The following is an 18,768-nucleotide window of genomic DNA, read 5'->3' on the forward strand; positions in this document are numbered from 1 at the left end:
AGTTTGAATCTAGTTTTTATCAGAGCTTATTCCCTTTAACAGTTAGTACAACTCCACAGAAGAACTAGGGAACACCTTCAACATTTTTTTTAACCATTAAAAATGAGAGATTATGGTATAATTTGAATAAAATGTAAGTATAAACTCCATACCCTTTTTTAATCCAGCCAACAAAATAAGAGTTCACTTGAAAGCTCTGTAGAACTTCAATTAGATAGCCTGATTGCTTGGCTTTCTGTTCTCCCTCCCCCTTTCCCTCTCCCTCCCCTTTCCTCCTTCTTTCTTTGCCCTCCCTCCCCTTCCTCCTTCTTTGCCTTCTCTCCTCTTCCTCCTTTCTTTTTCTTTCTTCTCTCTCTTCCTCCCTCCCTTCCTTTCTTCCTACCTTCTTACTTCCCTTTCTGCATCACTTCATTACTGCTGTTTATACCATTAAATTTTACTAAGTTTCAAGTATGGGGAACAAGGGAGCAAAGCTGTGACCTAGGAAAACATTTGCCATAGGATACTAAGACCCATCTCCAAATTTGGTCTTAGTCTCCATTACTGTCTTTCTTTTCTGCTTTTCACGCTACCAAAAAGTTAGAATTTTATACTTTGTTTGAAGGTAGGGAATAGATTTACACTCTAGTGGGATTTTTAGGTCCAAAGGAAGAAGTACTTCCAGAGAAGCCTTTTCAGTTGGCCCAGGAGACTCTCACAGTTTCCCTTAGTAAACCAAGGTCTTTGTCTTGACAATGTCAAATTTAATCTGCTGTAATCTCCAAGAAGGGATGAGGACATGACTGGCTATATGTCAAAATGATAAATATAACTGATTTATGAATGAGGTTGCTTTTGGGGTCACTTGAATTTTCACTAGTTCATTAGTGAGGCATTTATGGAGAATACCCCAGTGTAAAAGGACCCATAAGAATACAGATGAACTAAAATCTACTAAAACAATACAAGAAATTGATCCATACAGACCTATGATATTTGAAACATATTAATCAGTCAATTTCTCCGAGACTTCAATGTTCAAGAAAAGCTGCACTCTGTCTTTTTTTGGATCCTGTTAATATTGTAACTGATTCTGTTCCTCTTTTGTCTATTTATTAGGGAACTCAAAATCAAAATTTAGGCCACATTTTACCAACTATGTAGACTTCATGCTATATATATTTTTCTATATAAAATTTTCTCTAGTCCTATTCTATTGCTAATTCCTTATTTTACTTCTACTCTGATTCCTTTTTATAGTTATATAAACATAAAAACATATTTTCTATGTATTTATGAGGAACTGAAGATTCTTTTTATGTCAACCTAAATCCCTTCAGTTAAGAGGTGAGGGTCTAGTCAAACAACCAATAAGTTGAGCATCAACTTATGAAACCAATTTTATTTTTTGTGGTCTCTAAACTTCTCATTTAAAATTTTCTATACTTTTGAAACCAATTTTAAACATGTTTTAAGTATTATCAAACTACATGTGTACATGTTCTCTAGAGAGACAGAATCAATATTTTATATATTTATGCATATATAGATTTATGAGAGGGGATTTATTAAGGGAATTGGCTCATGTGATTACGGCAGCTGAGAAGTCCTGTGACAGGTCATCTGGGGACACAGGGATGCTGATAGTATGGCCTGTCCAAGTTGGAAGCCCTCAGAACCAGGGAAGTCTATGGTGCAACTCTCAAATTGAGGCTGAGTACCTAAGGATAGTCTGCTGGTATAAGCCCTGGAGTCTAAATGCCAGGAGATGACACTTTCTAAGCTCTCAGGTAGAGATACCAATTTGTCTTCTGTACTTGTTTTTTCTGGATCCCAACCCATTGAATGGTGCCTACCCTCACTGAGGGAAAATCTTCCCCACCTAGCTTACTCAGTCTCACATACTAATCTCTTCTAGAAACGCACAAATAGCAACACCCCAAATAGTGCTTTTTCTGTTTCTACATATTCCTTAATTAGTCAAGTTAACATTAACATTAAATATCACAAGTTCATTCCTTATCAACTTGGTGATCATATACATTTTCCCTAAATCATGCTTAATTTCCAAATAAATACAATAACAAGGTAATAGTTTTGCCTAACATGATGTAAGTATCCTGTGTACAACTGACAATACCCTAATCTCTTCCCCAGAAGAGGAGGTAAAAATCCATGGATGATGTTTACTCATTTCTTGATATTCCATGATTTAAATACTATGGTGTGAAATTACCAATACTTAAACAATTATACAGATATCTTACATTATAAGATAAAGGGATAAGAGGGGAATGAAAACAAAGGTATTGATACACATGATGTTTTCTTAACAAAATAGAAATTACATGACAATTGCAGTCTTTGTTTCTGTAACTTGTCATATGGTCCTAGTTACCTTCTTCTGTTACCCATTCTATATTCTCTTTGCCTTCAGTAAGTACCTCAGGTGGGGTACTTAATTGGTTGGGTTACCCAAACTCAGTTTTGAAGAGTCTGGGCCATTTGTAGTCTTGGTTGGATTGGGTTGCTGTAGTTTCCAATTGACGCTAGTCATCACAGGGCATGGTAATATTAAGAGATGCCCTAAGAGATCTCCTGTATTCCAGACATATTACTTTTTATCTCCATTAAGGAATAATAGCCCAATTTCCATTTAGTTGTCTGGATCAATCACCCCAGTCAACACCATGCTTTCCTTCTTAATCTGTTGACTCAGAGGTATTAGGAGGCCAAAGTAGCCAGTTGGTGGTCTTAACTTCTAGTTCAATGGAATCATTGTGTCTTTTTTTTTTTTTTCATTTTTCTTTTATTATTCATATGTGCATACAAGGCTTGGTTCATTTCTCCCCCCTGCCCCCACCCCCTCCCTTACCACCCACTCCGCCCCCTCCCTCTCCCCCCCCCCAGTACCCAGTAGAAACTATTTTGCCCTTATTTCTAATTTTGTTGTAGAGAGAGTATAAGCAATAATAGGAAGCAACAAGGGTTTTTGCTGGTTGAGATAAGGATAGCTATACAGGGCATTGACTCACATTGATTTCCTGTGTGTGGGTGTTACCTTCTAGGTTAATTCTTTTTGATCTAACCTTTTCTCTAGTACCTGTTCCCCTTTTCCTATTGGCCTCAGTTGCTTTAAGGTATCTGCTTTAGTTTCTCTGCATTAAGGGCAACAAATGCTAGCTAGGTTTTTAGGTGTCTTACCTATCCTCACCCCTTCCTTAAGTGCTCTTGCTTTTATCATGTGCTCATAGTCCAATCCCCTTGTTGTGTTTGCCCTTGATCTAATGTCCACATATGAGGGAGAACATACGATTTTTGGTCTTTTGGGCCAGGCTAACCTCACTCAGAATGATGTTCTCCAATTCCATCCATTTACCAGCGAATGATAACATTTCGTTCTTCTTCATGGCTGCATAAAATTCCATTGTGTATAGATACCACATTTTCTTAATCCATTCGTCAGTGCTGGGGCATCTTGGCTGTTTCCATAACTTGGCTATTGTGAATAGTGCCGCAATAAACATGGATGTGCAGGTGCCTCTGGAGTAACAATCTTTTGGGTATATCCCCAAGAGTGGTATTGCTGGATCAAATGGTAGATCGATGTCCAGCTTTTTAAGTAGCCTCCAAATTTTTTTCCAGAGTGGTTGCACTAGTCTACATTCCCACCAACAGTGTAAGAGGGTTCCTTTTTCCCCGCATCCTCGCCAACACCTGTTGTTCGTGGTATTGCTAATGATGGCTATTCTAACAGGGGTGAGGTGGAATCTTAGTGTGGTTTTAATTTGCATTTCCTTTATTGCTAGAGATGGTGAGCATTTTTTCATGTGTTTTCTGGCCATTTGAATTTCTTCTTTTGAGAAAGTTCTGTTTAGTTCATGTGCCCATTTCTTTATTGGTTCATTAGTTTTGGGAGAATTTAGTTTTTTAAGTTCCCTGTATATTCTGGTTATCAGTCCTTTGTCTGATGTATAGTTGGCAAATATTTTCTCCCACTCTGTGGGTGTTCTCTTCAGTTTAGAGACCATTTCTTTTGATGAACAGAAGCTTTTTAGTTTTATGAGGTCCCATTTATCTATGCTATCTCTTAGTTGCTGTGCTGCTGGGGTTTCGTTGAGAAAGTTCTTACCTATACCTACTAACTCCAGAGTATTTCCTACTCTTTCTTGTATCAACTTAAGAGTTTGGGGTCTGATATTAAGATCCTTGATCCATTTTGAGTTAATCTTGGTATAGGGTGATATACATGGATCTAGTTTCAGTTTTTTGCAGACTGCTAACCAGTTTTCCCAGCAGTTTTTGTTGAAGAGGCTGCTATTTCTCCATCGTATATTTTTAGCTCCTTTGTCAAAGATAAGTTGCTTATAGTTGTGTGGCTTCATATCTGGGTCCTCTATTCTGTTCCACTGGTCTTCATGTCTGTCTTTGTGCCAGTACCATGCTGTTTTTATTGTTATTGCTTTGTAATATACTTTGAAGTCAGGTATTGTGATACCTCCTGCATTGTTCTTTTGACTGAGTATTGCCTTGGCTATTCGTGGCCTCTTGTGTTTCCATATAAATTTAACAGTAGATTTTTCAATCTCTTTAATGAATGTCATTGGAATTTTGATGGGAATTGCATTAAACATGTAGATTACTTTTGGGAGTATGGACATTTTTACTATGTTGATTCTACCAATCCATGAGCATGGGAGATCTGTCCACTTTCTATAGTCTTCCTCAATCTCTTTCTTCAGAAGTGTATAGTTTTCCTTGTAGAGGTCTTTCACATCTTTTGTTAGGTTTACACCTAGGTATTTGATTTTTTTTGAGGCTATTGTAAATGGAATTGTTTTCATACATTCTTTTTCCGTTTGCTCATTGTTAGTGTATAGAAATGCTAATGATTTTTCTATGTTGATTTTATATCCTGCTACCTTGCTATAGCTATTGATGATGTCTAGAAGCTTCTGAGTAGTCATTGTGTCTTTTGGTAGAAGCATTTTTCCTTTTGGAAGGAATAATTCTGGGCCAGCAGAGCATAAAGTTGTGGGAACAGGAAGAAAAATTTTGCCAGTAGATCACCAGGAGTAATGGTGACTGGTGCCAAACCCATTTGTATCCCTTGATTTCCTGGATCCATGAATCCTGGCTATTAGATAAACAGTACCATATGCTGGGTGCTGATTCAGAGTGTATACTGCCTTCTAGAGAATTTGCCTCAGCTCCGCAAGGTATTGTTACCTATCTGGCTCTGTGACTGTTACTTTAAAGGGCCATTTCACCATTCTCTCAAGCCAGCTGCTTTAGGATGATGGTGAACATAGTAATAATACCAGTGAATCCCATAAGCTTGAGCCCATTACCACACTTGTTTGGCTATGAAATGAGTTCCTTGGTCAGAAGCAATGCTGTGTGGAATACCATGTCTGTGGGTAAGGTATTCTACAGATGATAGTTTTGGCAAAAGCATTGTAAACAGGGAAGGCAAACCCACATCCAGAGTAAGCATCTATTCTAGAAAGGACAAAATGGTGCTCCTTCTATGATGGAAACAGTTCAATGTAATCAATCTGCCACCAGGTCACTGGCTGATCACCCTGGGGAATGATGACATGTTGGCTCAGTTTTGGTCTCTGTTTCTGGTAAATTGGACACTTAGCTGTGACTGTAGTAAGACTGGCCCAAGTATAACTTCCATTCCTGCCACCATGGCTACTTTGATCAGGAGTCCACTGGTGACTGAGGGTGCTGAGAGCACCCTTCAATGGTAATAATATAGGATACAAGCAACTTCACATCATTTGTACACTCAGAGAGGTCTATCCATATACCTCTTTCCTAAATTTCCTTGTCACCAATTTTCCAATCATGTTTCTTCCAAATCCCTGACCATCTAGCTAAAATAAAATGTCCCCAAAGCAATGTCCAGAGGTGGGGCTTTGGGGAAGTGATGGGATCAAGAAGGCTCTGTCTTAATCAATGGATTGATCCATTGATGGATTCATAATTTAATGGTATTATTCGGAGGTGGTAGAAACTAGGAGGTGGGGCCTAGTTTGAGGAAGTAGGTCAGTGAGGCTTGTAGCTTTGAAGTGCAGAGCTTATCTCTGGTATCCTCTTCTCTTTCTCCTTCAGCTTCTTTTGGTCACCACGAAGTGAGCAACTCTGCTTTGCCATGCCCTCTCTTCTGTGATGGTATACCTTACCACAGGCCCAGAAACAATACAGCCAAGTAACCTCTGAAACTGTGAGCCAAAATTAGTCTTTCCTTCTTTTCAATTGTTTTTCTCAGGTATTTTATTATAGTGACAAAAAGTGACTAAGAAAGGTATGTAATCAAATCATTTCTTTTTCCAAGAAAAGTGCACAACCAGGTTCACTGCCTGAAGCTCTGCCCATTGAAAAGATTTCCTTTTACTATTTTTTTCAGAGATGTACCAGAAAGGGGCTGTAGTGTTATAGTTGTCCACTCTCAGGGGGTGCCTGCATATTGTGCATAAGGACCTATAAACTAGTCCACAGTTTTCTCTTCATCTGTCAGTTGATCGTAGGGTACTCCTCTGAGGCCATAGATACAGGCTGAGAGAGAGAAAGAAGTGTAGCAGAATAGGAGCCATGAGCATTTCATTTACTTCTTCATGTAACTTACTTGTGACTTCAGGACCTGCTCATTAGGCAAAATCCAAATAGGCTGCCTGGGCATTGTGCTTCTTGGTTGTAGAAGGTGTCATTTATCCTTCACTTTAGAAGGAATATCTTGACATGCCCCTAGGACCCCTGGGAATTTCACTGAGTAGACAGCCCACCCCTGAATTTTAGTTACATTTATTTCTCATTCTCTGACACACAAATGCTTTTCCAGTAAGTCCAGAGTAGTTACCACTTTGTGCTCACTAATACAATCAGCATAATGCCACCAATGTAATGACCAGTACAATATCTTGCAGGAAGGAAAGGTGGTCAAGAGCCTTGAGAACTAAATTATGACATAGGGTTAGAGAGTTGATATTCCTGAAGTAGGACAGTACAGATGTATTGCTAAACTGTTTCTGGTGGGCATCACAGTCAGGATGGAGGAAAAGGCATTTGCTAGATCAGTAGCTGCATACCAAGTACCAGAGATGTGTTAATTTGTACAAGCAATGAAACTACATCTGATATAGCAGCTACAATTGTAGTCAAAACTTGGTTAAGCTTTTCATAGTCCACCATCATTCTCCAGGATCCTTCTGTTTTCTGTACAGGTCATCAGGGAAGTTGAGTGGGGATGTGTTGGGAATCATTACACCAGCATCTTTCAAGTCCTTGGCGGCACTTGAAATCTCTGCATTTCCTTCAGGGATGTGCTGTGTTTTTGATTTATTGTTTTCCTCAGTAATGGCAGCTCTAATGACTTCCGTTTGGCCTTTCCCACCATAATAGTCCATACTTCACAAGAAAGGGAACCAATGTAGGTATCCCGCCAGCTGCTAAGTATACCTATTCTAATTATGCATTCTGGAAGTGGGGAAATGAGTACAGGAAAGATTTGGGGACCACTGAAAGTTAGAGTTGAGCTAAAACTCCATTATCACTAACCTCCATAAGCTCTTGCTCTAATTGAAGGGTTACAAGGTATTTTGGGTTCCTTGAACCAATGTGAGTTCAGAGCCAGTGTCCACAAGTCCCCAAAAGGTCTGATTATTTCCCTTTCCCCAGTGCAGTTACCCTGATGAAAGGTTGTGAGTTCCTTTGGAGAAGAGTGGGATATAGATTAACAGCATAAATTTTAGGTAGTGTACTGGGGTCCTTCCTCAAGAGTTCTTAGCCTCCCCTTCATTCAAGAGGCACTAGGTTCTTTAAACTGGTTGAGGTCTGGGGATTGAGAGCCTGTAATACTCTGTTTCTATGATTTGAGTTAAATTTTTATTCAATTTACCTGAAAGTTTTCTGTTTATACAGATCAAGTAAGAATTTGGTAGGCTTCCTATCAGTTCCACTTCTAAGAACAGCAGGATAAAGTAGCCAATGCCCTAGATCTACATGAGTCAGACTCTTTGTTCATTGATTTGTTGCTGCTGTCCATTATGGAAACTATGCCTCCTGGGCTTTTAATAGTTGAGTGTTGCTACTTGGCCCCTGTCGACCCAGGGTCCAATTATTTACATTGTATTTAAGTTTTCCATTTGAGTGACAGGGGTTCCCACCATAAGATCTGGTCTACAGTGAAGAGCAATCATGGAGCTCTTCAGGGATTCTGGGGTTGCACTCATAAATTTAACTTGCAAAGTACCAGTAAAAGGTGTACCTTCTGGACTCTTTTAGTGAAGAGGAGTAGGCATTTCCACTCTAGATTTTTAACCTCCCTAAGCCTTCAAATTCCTTCCTTTATGATAAATCAAAGAAAATTGGGTAACTGCAACTCACTCATGTTGCTCTCTTTTGATCCATGTTTTCAGCCAACAAACCAAAAGAACTGCTGGTGGCTTTCTTAACTCCCCAAGTGGACTTATATTAATAAATTTATCCTGCAGCAGTCAGGCACCCGAGCTTTGTGAAGGCTCTCAGTGCAACACAGCCTTCAGACACCCAGCCTTCATGCCATCCCTGCTGCTGAGGTGTCCAAGAGGAAGGCCAGCTCAGTTGTAGGGGTAGTAAAGGAAAAGCCTGAGAGAAGATTGGTGAAGCTGTCAGCCAAACCTGCTTCTGCAAAAGTGGAAAGGAAGCCAAAAGGGCAGTGGAAAGGGATAAATCTTCAGACAAAAGAGTATAAACAAAGGGATGAGGGAACAAAGGGAAAACTTGCCATAGTGGTTAACCAAGAAACTAAAGATTTACCTACAGAAAATGAGAACTCAAGTCTGATAAATCAAATATCAAGTATTGTCAGTGACCTTTGTCTCCTTTCTCGTATAGTCCAGAGGAGTATTTTTGTCAACTATTATAAACCAAGTTTTCAAATAGCTCTGGGAACATTTTTAAGGAGAGAATTCCATCTCATCCTACTTTTAAATTATAAATAATTTCTTAAAAGAGGTGAAATCATTTATTTTTTGGTATAACCAGAAAATAGTGGTATATGAAATTATGGGAGATTTTTGAACTCTCTTGAGTGTCAGTTTAACATTCCATAGGTGAGCTGTTAATTTTATATCCTACAATACAAAGCATATAAAATGTCAATTTGCAGTCACAGTTGTGTATTTAATGTATCTTGAACATTTAAATTAATTCTTTTCCCAAGCTTTTTAGAATTATTTCATAAGGGACACTACTCTTTGATTATTATACTGTAAGAAACTGCGTATACTTCGTACCATCTTTGGTCGTGATAGTCCAATTTTCCCAATGATTTTGTTAATGTGCTACGAAAGATGGAAAGGTTGAATATGTAGTACATATGACATAAAATTGTGAATTAGTAGGACTTATATTCTACACTCAAAAAATATTGGTACTTGATATCAAGAAGATATCAAGTTCGCCTCCAAATATGAAGATGGAAAGTCATTGGAATAACTGTTTAATCAAGAATTACAATACATGCTTTTTAAAATTTTTTAGTACATGGGATAAGAATTGTAAACAAACTGAAATGTCTGTGTACTGATCCTCAACACAACCAATAACATCTCAATTACAAAAGCAAAAAATAAATTCAGGCTGATCCAAGCTTATATCTCTTCCATTTTATCCCACACCCTTACTATAATATCCATCCCAAGATTTCAGCTTATGTGAACTAGAAAACCCAAACAGTTCTTTAGAACTACTTGAACTGCTTTTGAGTGGCGCACTCCTCATGGGTCACACTTTGTTCCTTAACTTTAGAGGCCTGCTGAGACCTAAGTGCCTAGTTACAGGTCTAGAAACCAAGAGGGGTGGCTCCTGAGAAGTCTTGCCTGGCAGCCACCTTGGGGAAGGCCATTACTGTTTCCTCAGGCAACTAATGCAGCCAATTCCTTCAGTGTAGATAAGGCCAGTACTACCTGAGTGGGGCAGCTGTGAGTGGGAGATGCCACTGCAGTGGGGTAGTGGGGTAATGGGGGTGAAGAGACCACTTCTGCCACAGGGGAAAGGAAAGGGTATGATCATTTTGGGGGTGGGGGACCATTTCCCCTGGCAAATCAGTCTCATCAGAATTTAGGAATTCAACTTTTGTTGTAATTCAGCCAATCTCATATTGAGAACTTGTGTGGTTTTCAGCAATTTCAGCCTTGTGGCTACAAGACAGAAAATTCTGACCCAGGACATTCTTAGGTCAGTTATGTCCAGCTGGAGCCTAGAATTCTTATTCCTGAGCTCATTCTTTTCTCTTATCACTTTTTCTAGTAAGATTAGAGCAACTGACCAGTGTCAATATACCTTTTGGTTCTTCCCAAGTGTTTGAAAGTACAGTATATAGAGTCACTAAATTCATTATCTTTTCTGTATCTCTAAAAACAGTTCATGCTGTGGTCTTTTGGGGGCTCTCTGTACTAAGTAGTCTTCAGCATTTGAAGGTCAGATTAGAGACCCAATTCTAGATACTTCAAAACCAACTGAGGAAACTTATCCTTAAAATTCTGTTCCTCTAAAGTCATTTTTGGTACCATACTCTTTATTAGTTAGTGTTAGTATATAAATATAGATATATAGATATATGAAAGAAGGTTTATTAAGGGAAATGGCTCATGTGATTATGGCAGTCTTGTAGCAGGACACCTACAAGCTGGGGATGCTGGGATGCTGGTAGCATGGCTCAATCCAAGATGGAAGCCCTTAGAACCAGGGAAGTCTATGATGCAACTCTCAGTTTTAGGTTGCATCCTCAGGGACAGGCTGCTGGTATAAGCCCTGGAGTTCAAATGCATAAACCCTGCATAATGATGCATAAACCCAAATGTATAAGCCCTGATATCCAAGGCAGGAGATGATTCAGTCACATCTCTCAGGTGGAGATGCCAATTTGCTTTCTGTATTTGTTCTCTTTGGATCTCCAACCTACTGATAGTGCCCACTCTTAATGAGAGAGAATCTTTCCCACCTAGTCCACTCAGACTTACAAGCTAACGTCCTCTAGAAACTCACAGCCACACCCAAAAATAATGCTCTTCTGGGTTTCTAGGTAAACCTTTACCCACTCAAGTTGACATCTAAAATTACCACTGCAACATGCTTTATGATCTTTTGTACTTAGAACATCTGATTCCAGTGGAATAAAACACTGAAATTTACTCTCTTACAGTATAGTTTGTGAATGCTAAAGATTTAATTCTGTGAACAAAAGCATAGATAGAGGAGAATTCCAAACAACATTCTGAAAGACATCGATGCCCCCATTCCAAAGTTAAAATGAAATGACTCCTTGGGACTAGGGAGGAAAGTCAATGAAATCTAAGTTGATGTATTTAAATCCCCTTACTTTGCAAACCTTTTGAGACACCTTTTAGGAGTTTCATTTGTTTTTTTTTCCTTCTAAAGCTCTTTCCTTACAAATTTAGCAGCTGCCCTATTGTAACCTTTATCTTTGTTCACTAAATCTGGAGAACAAAAATACAGAGATGCTACATCTGTGGGTGGGACACAAAAATAAACAAAAGGATCTACTTAAATTCACAGAGTTATACAGTTTGAGCTTGGGTTTGGATAGGCCTTAAAGAGGGATCTGTAAGTATATTCAAATGTACAGCTAATAAGTTAGGTTCTTTATTTTTCTGGAAAAGAAATGAGAAGTTTAAAAAGTGATTATATAAAACTAGCACCTGCTTACTAATCCATTCTCCTTTTTGTCTGTGTATCATCATACACTTATTTTATAAGAGAAACAAAATTTTAACTGGAGTTAAGTCTGAAGATCCATTCTAACTCCCAGGAATAACATTCCTTGGAAAAATACCATAAATGTGATGAATTGCACTTAGGTAAGTGATTAATTTTTCTTTACTTTGGGAACGTCTTTGTCTGGATGTCAATGAGTGAGTAAACAGAACTCCATGGTGTCATTTAGAAAAAAAATGCTTTCTGACTAAAATTATCATGAGCTTCCCAATTCACAGAACTTCCTTCCATCTTCTGTGCTGTGGTGTTCTGAAACTGCTTTGACACAGGCCTTCACATTCATGCTGAAGTGTTCTCTTCGCTTGAGTCCTCCTGAAAACAGTACGCAGCTTCCAACAGGACAACTGTTTTTTACGTTTAACACTGTTGCATTAGGGGGCTGAGGACTTCTCTGTGGATTTAAACTATGGTAGAATGCTTCACTGAGGAATGAAGCATTCTACCCCAAAGCAACAGGAAAAGGCAAGGAAAAAGCTAAATCTGTTTTAAAACTGAAAGCCCAGAGGTGATTTGTGTGGGTCAGTGTAAGAAAACTCTGCCCACATAGGGTGATCATTATAGAACCAGGCACAGGAAGTCCTTCTAAGGACTTTTAAGAGAAGATGTAAGTCCCTCTCTGGTTCATGCTGAGATGAGGATGATTCTAAACAAGAGTTGCCAGACAGAGCTCAAAACCTTGGGAAACACTGGTAAGTAACTTCAGCAGACGACATACTTCATAATTATGCCAATAAGGAGTAAGGTATTTTGTCTATCTTTATAGTATTTTTACATATCTTTTCATATTATATTTATTCTATTATTTACATATTAGGGAGAAAAAGACAACTATTGCACTCTTAAGTATCTTTGCCAGCTACAATTAACATTCTTATTGTGTGATCTCATTTTACTGATTTGATTGTTAATATATTCTGTAAAATAAAATCTCTCTACTGATTCAAAAAGTCAGCCATTTTGCCATGCCCTATATGTTTTGCAGTCATTCTTTGCTTTTAATTTTTTTCCCCTTTTCTCCTGGGGGTAGGGCCTCATGCATAGGAGGCAGGCATACTAGCACTAAGCTACACACTCTAATGCTACATTCTTTTGTTTTTTGGCAGTTTTAGGGTTTGAACTCAGGGCTTAGGTCTTTGCACTTGCTAGGCAGATGCTCTACCATTCAGCCACAGTCCAAGACCTTTTTTTTTTGCCCTTTAGTTATTTTTTTGAATAGAGTCTCATATTTTCTTGCTGCAATACTACTACCTAAGCCTCCTGCATAGCCGGAACTACAGGCCTGAACCACCACACCCAGCTTGTTTTACTGAGATAGGGAGGTGTCACTAACTTTTTGTCTGGGTTGGCCTGTAACCGTGATCCTCCTGATCTCTTTCTCCTGAGTATCTGGGATTACAGATGTGAGCTACTACTCTCAGCCCCCTACATTTATTTTTCATTGTTTTTTTTTTCTGCTGAATTTGTCCTAAATTCTGAAATTATAAGGCTTTCTCTATTTACCAAACCTTATGTAACCTCCCTGAAACCTACTCAAAATTCTTTTCCTATGAAGCTTTCTTCAATTACTAGAGTCCATCCTGATTTTTCTCTTTCCCCAGTTCCCATTGGTTGGCAAGATAATAAATGGAGATATTAATTAATTTGTTCTCATGGACTCAGAAAACTCTCATAAAATAATCTCCCCCTTCCTCCACCTGCAGGTAGGAAATGCTAAGTCTTCATATATAGCTATGGGCTATCTTGTCCAAGGGAGTTATGCTTTCAGAGTCTGTTAAGCCCTAAAACAAGGGTGTATTTCTTAGTCTAGGTCCTCTAAACAGACTTACTTTGGGTTCTTTCTGGGATGTGGAAATGGAGGTTGGTGCTCTGGAGTTAGATTGAGATAGTATTACAGAGGAGCAAAATCATCAATTTCCTTTAAAATATGAAATGCATTACTCCTGTAATTCCAGCACTCAGGAGGGAGGTTGAGGCAGGATTGTGAGTTTGAGGCCAGCTTGGGCTACAGAGCAAGACCTCATCTTAAAAACAAAAACGAAACCAAAACAAAACAAAAAAATGGAGCCAATGACTCCGCTTGCACACAAGTCTTCCTGGGGTAGTTCCTGGGACACTTGTGTAGACTGGACATAAAAAGGCACTCCTTGAGAAAAACAATGATCACCTTGGGGTTAGGCTTACAGTCAATGGGAAAAGAATACTGAAGGACAACTATAAACCTAGTGAGTGCAGTAGTGTCTGGCAGTCAGAAGGACCTAAGCTCAGAATGGTCATGGTAGCTCATACCTGTAATCCCAGCTGCACATGAGGAATAAGTAGGAGAATTATGGTTCTAAGCTGACCCAGTTAAAAAGTAAGACCCTATCTGAAGAAAAACTAACCCAAAGCAAAAAGGGCCACAGGTGTGGCTTAAGTGGCAAAGTGCTTGCCTAGTAAATGCCAAGCCCTGAGTTCAAAAGAAGAAGGACTAGACTCAGGGGCATCTTTGTGTGGATAGTCAAACAAATTCACGGATGAAGACCACCATGGACTAAGGATCTGACCACTCGCTAGATTTCAGGAGTCTTTTTCAAATCTCGGGAATGGAAGTGAGTCCTGACACTTGACTATACATGTTAACTTGGTAACAGCAGTCTCGGGTTTAATTTTTTTTTCACCTGAATGATGAGGAATAAATCTGAACTTTTCACACATGTGCCACATAACTTAGTCTTCAGCAGTACATTAATCTTTCTTCTGCTTTTTCATTTGTGCCTATCTTATCCCTATAAGACTCCAAGCCTCTTGTAGGCTAGTAACTTCCCTGGTTGTAACTGTAACTACAAGTGTGTGCAGCTGGATCCCTGTCACTGCCTGGCACATTCCTCAAAATAAGTAGGTCCTGCATGAGTACCCATTCGATCACCTCCCCACTGCACTCACAGACATGCTGACAGTAAGCAGGATCCTTGGGAGTGGGCATATTTTCTCTGAGGTGTGTCTACCTACAGGGTGTAGTCTCAGGAGGTCCTTCTAGTCCCTGGGGTTCATGTAATGCTCATGTTTTGGTCCTTTATCATGCTACCCTCTTAATAGCTACAGCTTTGTTTTCAATCTGAATTTAAGGTCTAAGGAAATTGGTTTTCTTATGTGTTCACTGAGTTTCCCACAATCTGTACTCATTCACTTATGATTGCTGACCTATGCCATACTGTTCCCATCTCCTGGATTCCATTTCTCACTAGGTCCTCCTTTGGCTGAGGATTCGGTGGAACCCAAAGCTGACTCACACTCTGTAAACAAAAATGGGAAGAGCTGACCCATCTGTGATGTGATAATAAAAATGATCAGGCCAAACGCTTATTATTCTTGCCTAACCCAGAGAAGATGACCTGTTTGGTGGAGATGTTACAGAGGCATCAGTCAGCACTGATAATGGGTTATATTTGTATTAACAGTGTCCTGGAGTGTTTAAATATTTTCACTTGGTGGCCACTGGGTGTCCTCATTTACATAGTAAATATGCAATATTTAGTGCAGGTCACCAGAGAGAATAAAAGCCACTAGTTTTCTCTTTGGCCTTTCACACATTGGGTCTAAATTTATCACTAAACTCACAAGCAGGTTGTTTATTAGTACTGTTTAAAAATCTTCAGGTCAAACTATTAAAGTTTTTAACCAAAAGTAACTTATTCAGGGTTCAGACATGAATTTTAACGGTTTTTTCCTCAATAGAAGGGACTGTGAGCCAGCTATTAGAATGAGGCCTTATTCATCTGAAAATTAGCATGGGATTTTGACTATTGCAGCCAGCAGAGAGGAGCAAAGAAGGTCTTAATTTATTCTTGAAAGTAAAGAGAACACTAAATATCTCCATGGGATATTTGTTAGATTCTGTTTTTATGTCAACTTTTTTGAAAACTAATTAAAAATAATAATGAGAAAGAAAATATGTCCTTTGCCTGGGAAACCAAAAATAATGTGACAAACAGTCCAATGAGCTGGGTCAGTATAATTACTATCAATCATTTTTCATTGAAAGACAAAGAACTAAGTTATTCCTTTGTGCACTCGTTATCACACCTGTAAAATGCAGGTGTTTATGCTTCACAGGAATGTCTTAGGGACGAACAAAACCAAACACTGAGACTCACAGAGTTTCTAGGAGGAGAAACTATATACAAGATAGATTTAAGGCATTACTAATACTCTAATTGCGGCTGAGTCACAGCTGCACATGACTTGTCCCTGGTGGTAGAAAGGAGTCAAGGCCAGAGCTTCCACAGCTAACAAATATTTAGTGGTTTGATGGCTGCAAGGCACCGAGTGTGACAAATGTCGGCAATCACTTTGTGCTCCGTAAAGTGATTTTCTGCCTTTCTAGAATTGTCATTGTCTATAAATTTATACTTTTATTCATCTCTGATGAGATTCTTTCCTTGCATGGCAAAAAAGGGTTTCTGCCTCCCCACCTTGCTAACTTCTTAAACTCGAGATATAGAACTACTACTGAATATATAACAGTACTTGCCTTCCAATGTTATACTTAGCCAATTAGCTAATCTTTCTCAAAAGTAAACTTTACTGGAGCAGTTTTTCACTAGTGTATATCCCAGCTTAATTATTATTCTCTGGCGTGCCATTTCAGCATATAAATTATCAACATGATTCAGTGCCATAACCAATAATTTATACAGATAATATCAGGGAAACCAGGAAGCTCCCTGAGCTATTTACTGCCTTTCAGAGCTGTTCTGTGGTCTTACTGGCTTTGCTTACCAGGCTTTTTTGTTTTTAAAGGACCATCTACCCCTGCCTCCAGTACAGTAATCAGTACCTCTTAATCAACGGTTAAATGCACAGTAACACACAACAGCCAGGTCACTTTCATCCTGAGATTGTACCAAAGGATCACAATGTCTTTGGAGTGTATAGAGAAGTGTCTCAATTCTTCGAAGATCCTTAAGTTCCTAGGATTTGTAGTATTTTCTAACTCTTTAATTAGTAGATTCATTTTTAAACTACTATAACCCCAAAGACTTATATTTGCAGAGCCCTTCTGATTATATTTCACCCCAAGCTTGTTCTCCTTTTTAGCTTCCTTATACCTTGAGTTTCGCTTTCAGAACTTCTTGACCCTTGGTGGCTGAACACTACACAGTGCTGGCCTTATCTGATGTGCCGGCGCCTGGTGTGGTCTAAGACACACTGGTGTTTTGTTCTTAAAGTACAGGACTGATGTTCTGAAATGTAGACTCCAACACAAAGGAGATCATTAGCTTGTTCTAAGTGTCTCTTTTCTTCCCTCCCTGCCTCCTCTTACCCACCCCAATACTTCCTTAGTCTTATGCATTGGCAGCAGATGGCAACCATATTCCAAAGCTGAGTGTATACAAAATCGTGCCATGGAGAACAGAGTGGCTTCAAAGTTAGCCTTTCTATTCAAGTGGAATGGCAGGGACTTCTGGGGGAATGAACTCATCTCTCATTCATTTAATCCTCTATTCATTCAGCCAGGAATTTGTTTTCCTACACATCCTTCTACTGTCCAGCCAGTTGAGGGAGGGTGGGTGTGAAGCAACTCTCTTGAGTGCCCTTCCAGCAGGAGGGCACTAAGATTCTATGCCAAGCTCATGTTTCCCTGGGCCAGCTCTGCCTGCTGCTGATCAAATCATGCCATTCCCATGGGAGGAGCTTGGGAGCACTGTGTGTTGGGGGTGGATTTCTCAAGAGCTGTCTTCTTGCTAGACTGACAGTCACATGCTGAATTCCCTAGACAAAGATTAGACCCAGGAAGAGGACAAAACAAGGAGGAGGGGGTGGGGTTGCAGAAAACTGCTGCGATGTTGCACTAATGGGAGGCGTGAGTGGGAAACCTTTCCTTTCTGTTGTTGCAAGGTTTGCTGGAGCTTTCACCTAATCATCTGTTTAAGCATCTTGAAAAGAAGTATCTATTTCCATGATATCTATCAAAAACAGGCACCAGATTATACTACAAAGTTGACCTTAACCCTGCCATATTGCTATTAGAATCAAAACATGTAACAGACTACATCCAACAGAAAGCTCTTCTGTTTCTCCAGCATACAAACTGAGTATCTGTGATGCACTTGGTTATGTAAAAAATTCAGGTGAAAAAGCAGTACCTACACCTTTACGAATGGGCAAAATGCTCACAGATGTATTTCTCCTCACTTTTCTCTACCACATTAATCGTTTTATTCATTCAACAAATAATTGCTAAGCACCTCCTATGGCTAAGCATTTTTTTGGGTTCTAGGGATTCAGCAGCAGACAAGACAGGATTTTTGTACTTAGGAATTTTTCTTTCTGGCCCAAATAAGCATCTAACAATTTAACTGGGGCTAGGAATGTAGCTCAGTGGTAAAGCACTTGTCTAGTATGTGTGAGGCCCTGGGTTTGATCCCCAGCACTGCAAAAATAAGCAAATAAATAATACATAAAATAAAATAAAAATTGACAAAACAAAAACAAAAAATCCTTCCAGAATGTTATTTGAGGAACAGGAATAATTCACTTTACTTAGTCTTGTTTCTGAATCTTTCTCAGACATGTTTATTGAAGGTTCAGACTCTTTAACCAAGTTCTGTCTTGACTCTCTCTTTCTTGGCTACAATGTTGAGAGTTTAGATTGCAACAGCTACCATTTTTTGGGGGGGGTGGGACTGTAACTGTGAGAATTGTTACTTTTCAAGCTACACATATATTTTCTCTGTAAATATTGTACCATCTAATTTGCGTCTTTGGATTCTGCTGATTAGCCATCAAGATGTGATTTAAGGAATACTGCATATGAGATGCAGAAATCATGACTCAGTAAGTTATCATTTTAAAGCTCTGACTTGGGATTTATACAGACTTGTTTGGCTTTCGATCTGCAGCTATTACGAGGAGACTTGCAGATCAAGTTCCACACCCATGTGTCTTTGGAACTCCATACTCAGCAGCAAAAATGTTCAGGAGTTAAGAGAAGCAAATGTCCAAAATTATCTCCACACATTA

General features: G+C 39.1%; 1 protein-coding gene across 7 annotated transcripts in view; it reads right to left on the minus strand.

The window, feature by feature from the left end:
• The window catches only part of Zbtb20 (zinc finger and BTB domain containing 20), an 815,899-nt gene that overhangs the window by 40,736 nt on the left and 756,395 nt on the right, over positions 1-18,768 (minus strand). The window lies entirely within an intron of this gene.

The sequence above is a fragment of the Castor canadensis genome, chromosome 5 (genome assembly GCF_047511655.1).
Source record: "Castor canadensis chromosome 5, mCasCan1.hap1v2, whole genome shotgun sequence".
In the NCBI taxonomy this organism is placed as follows: Eukaryota; Metazoa; Chordata; class Mammalia; order Rodentia; family Castoridae; genus Castor; species Castor canadensis.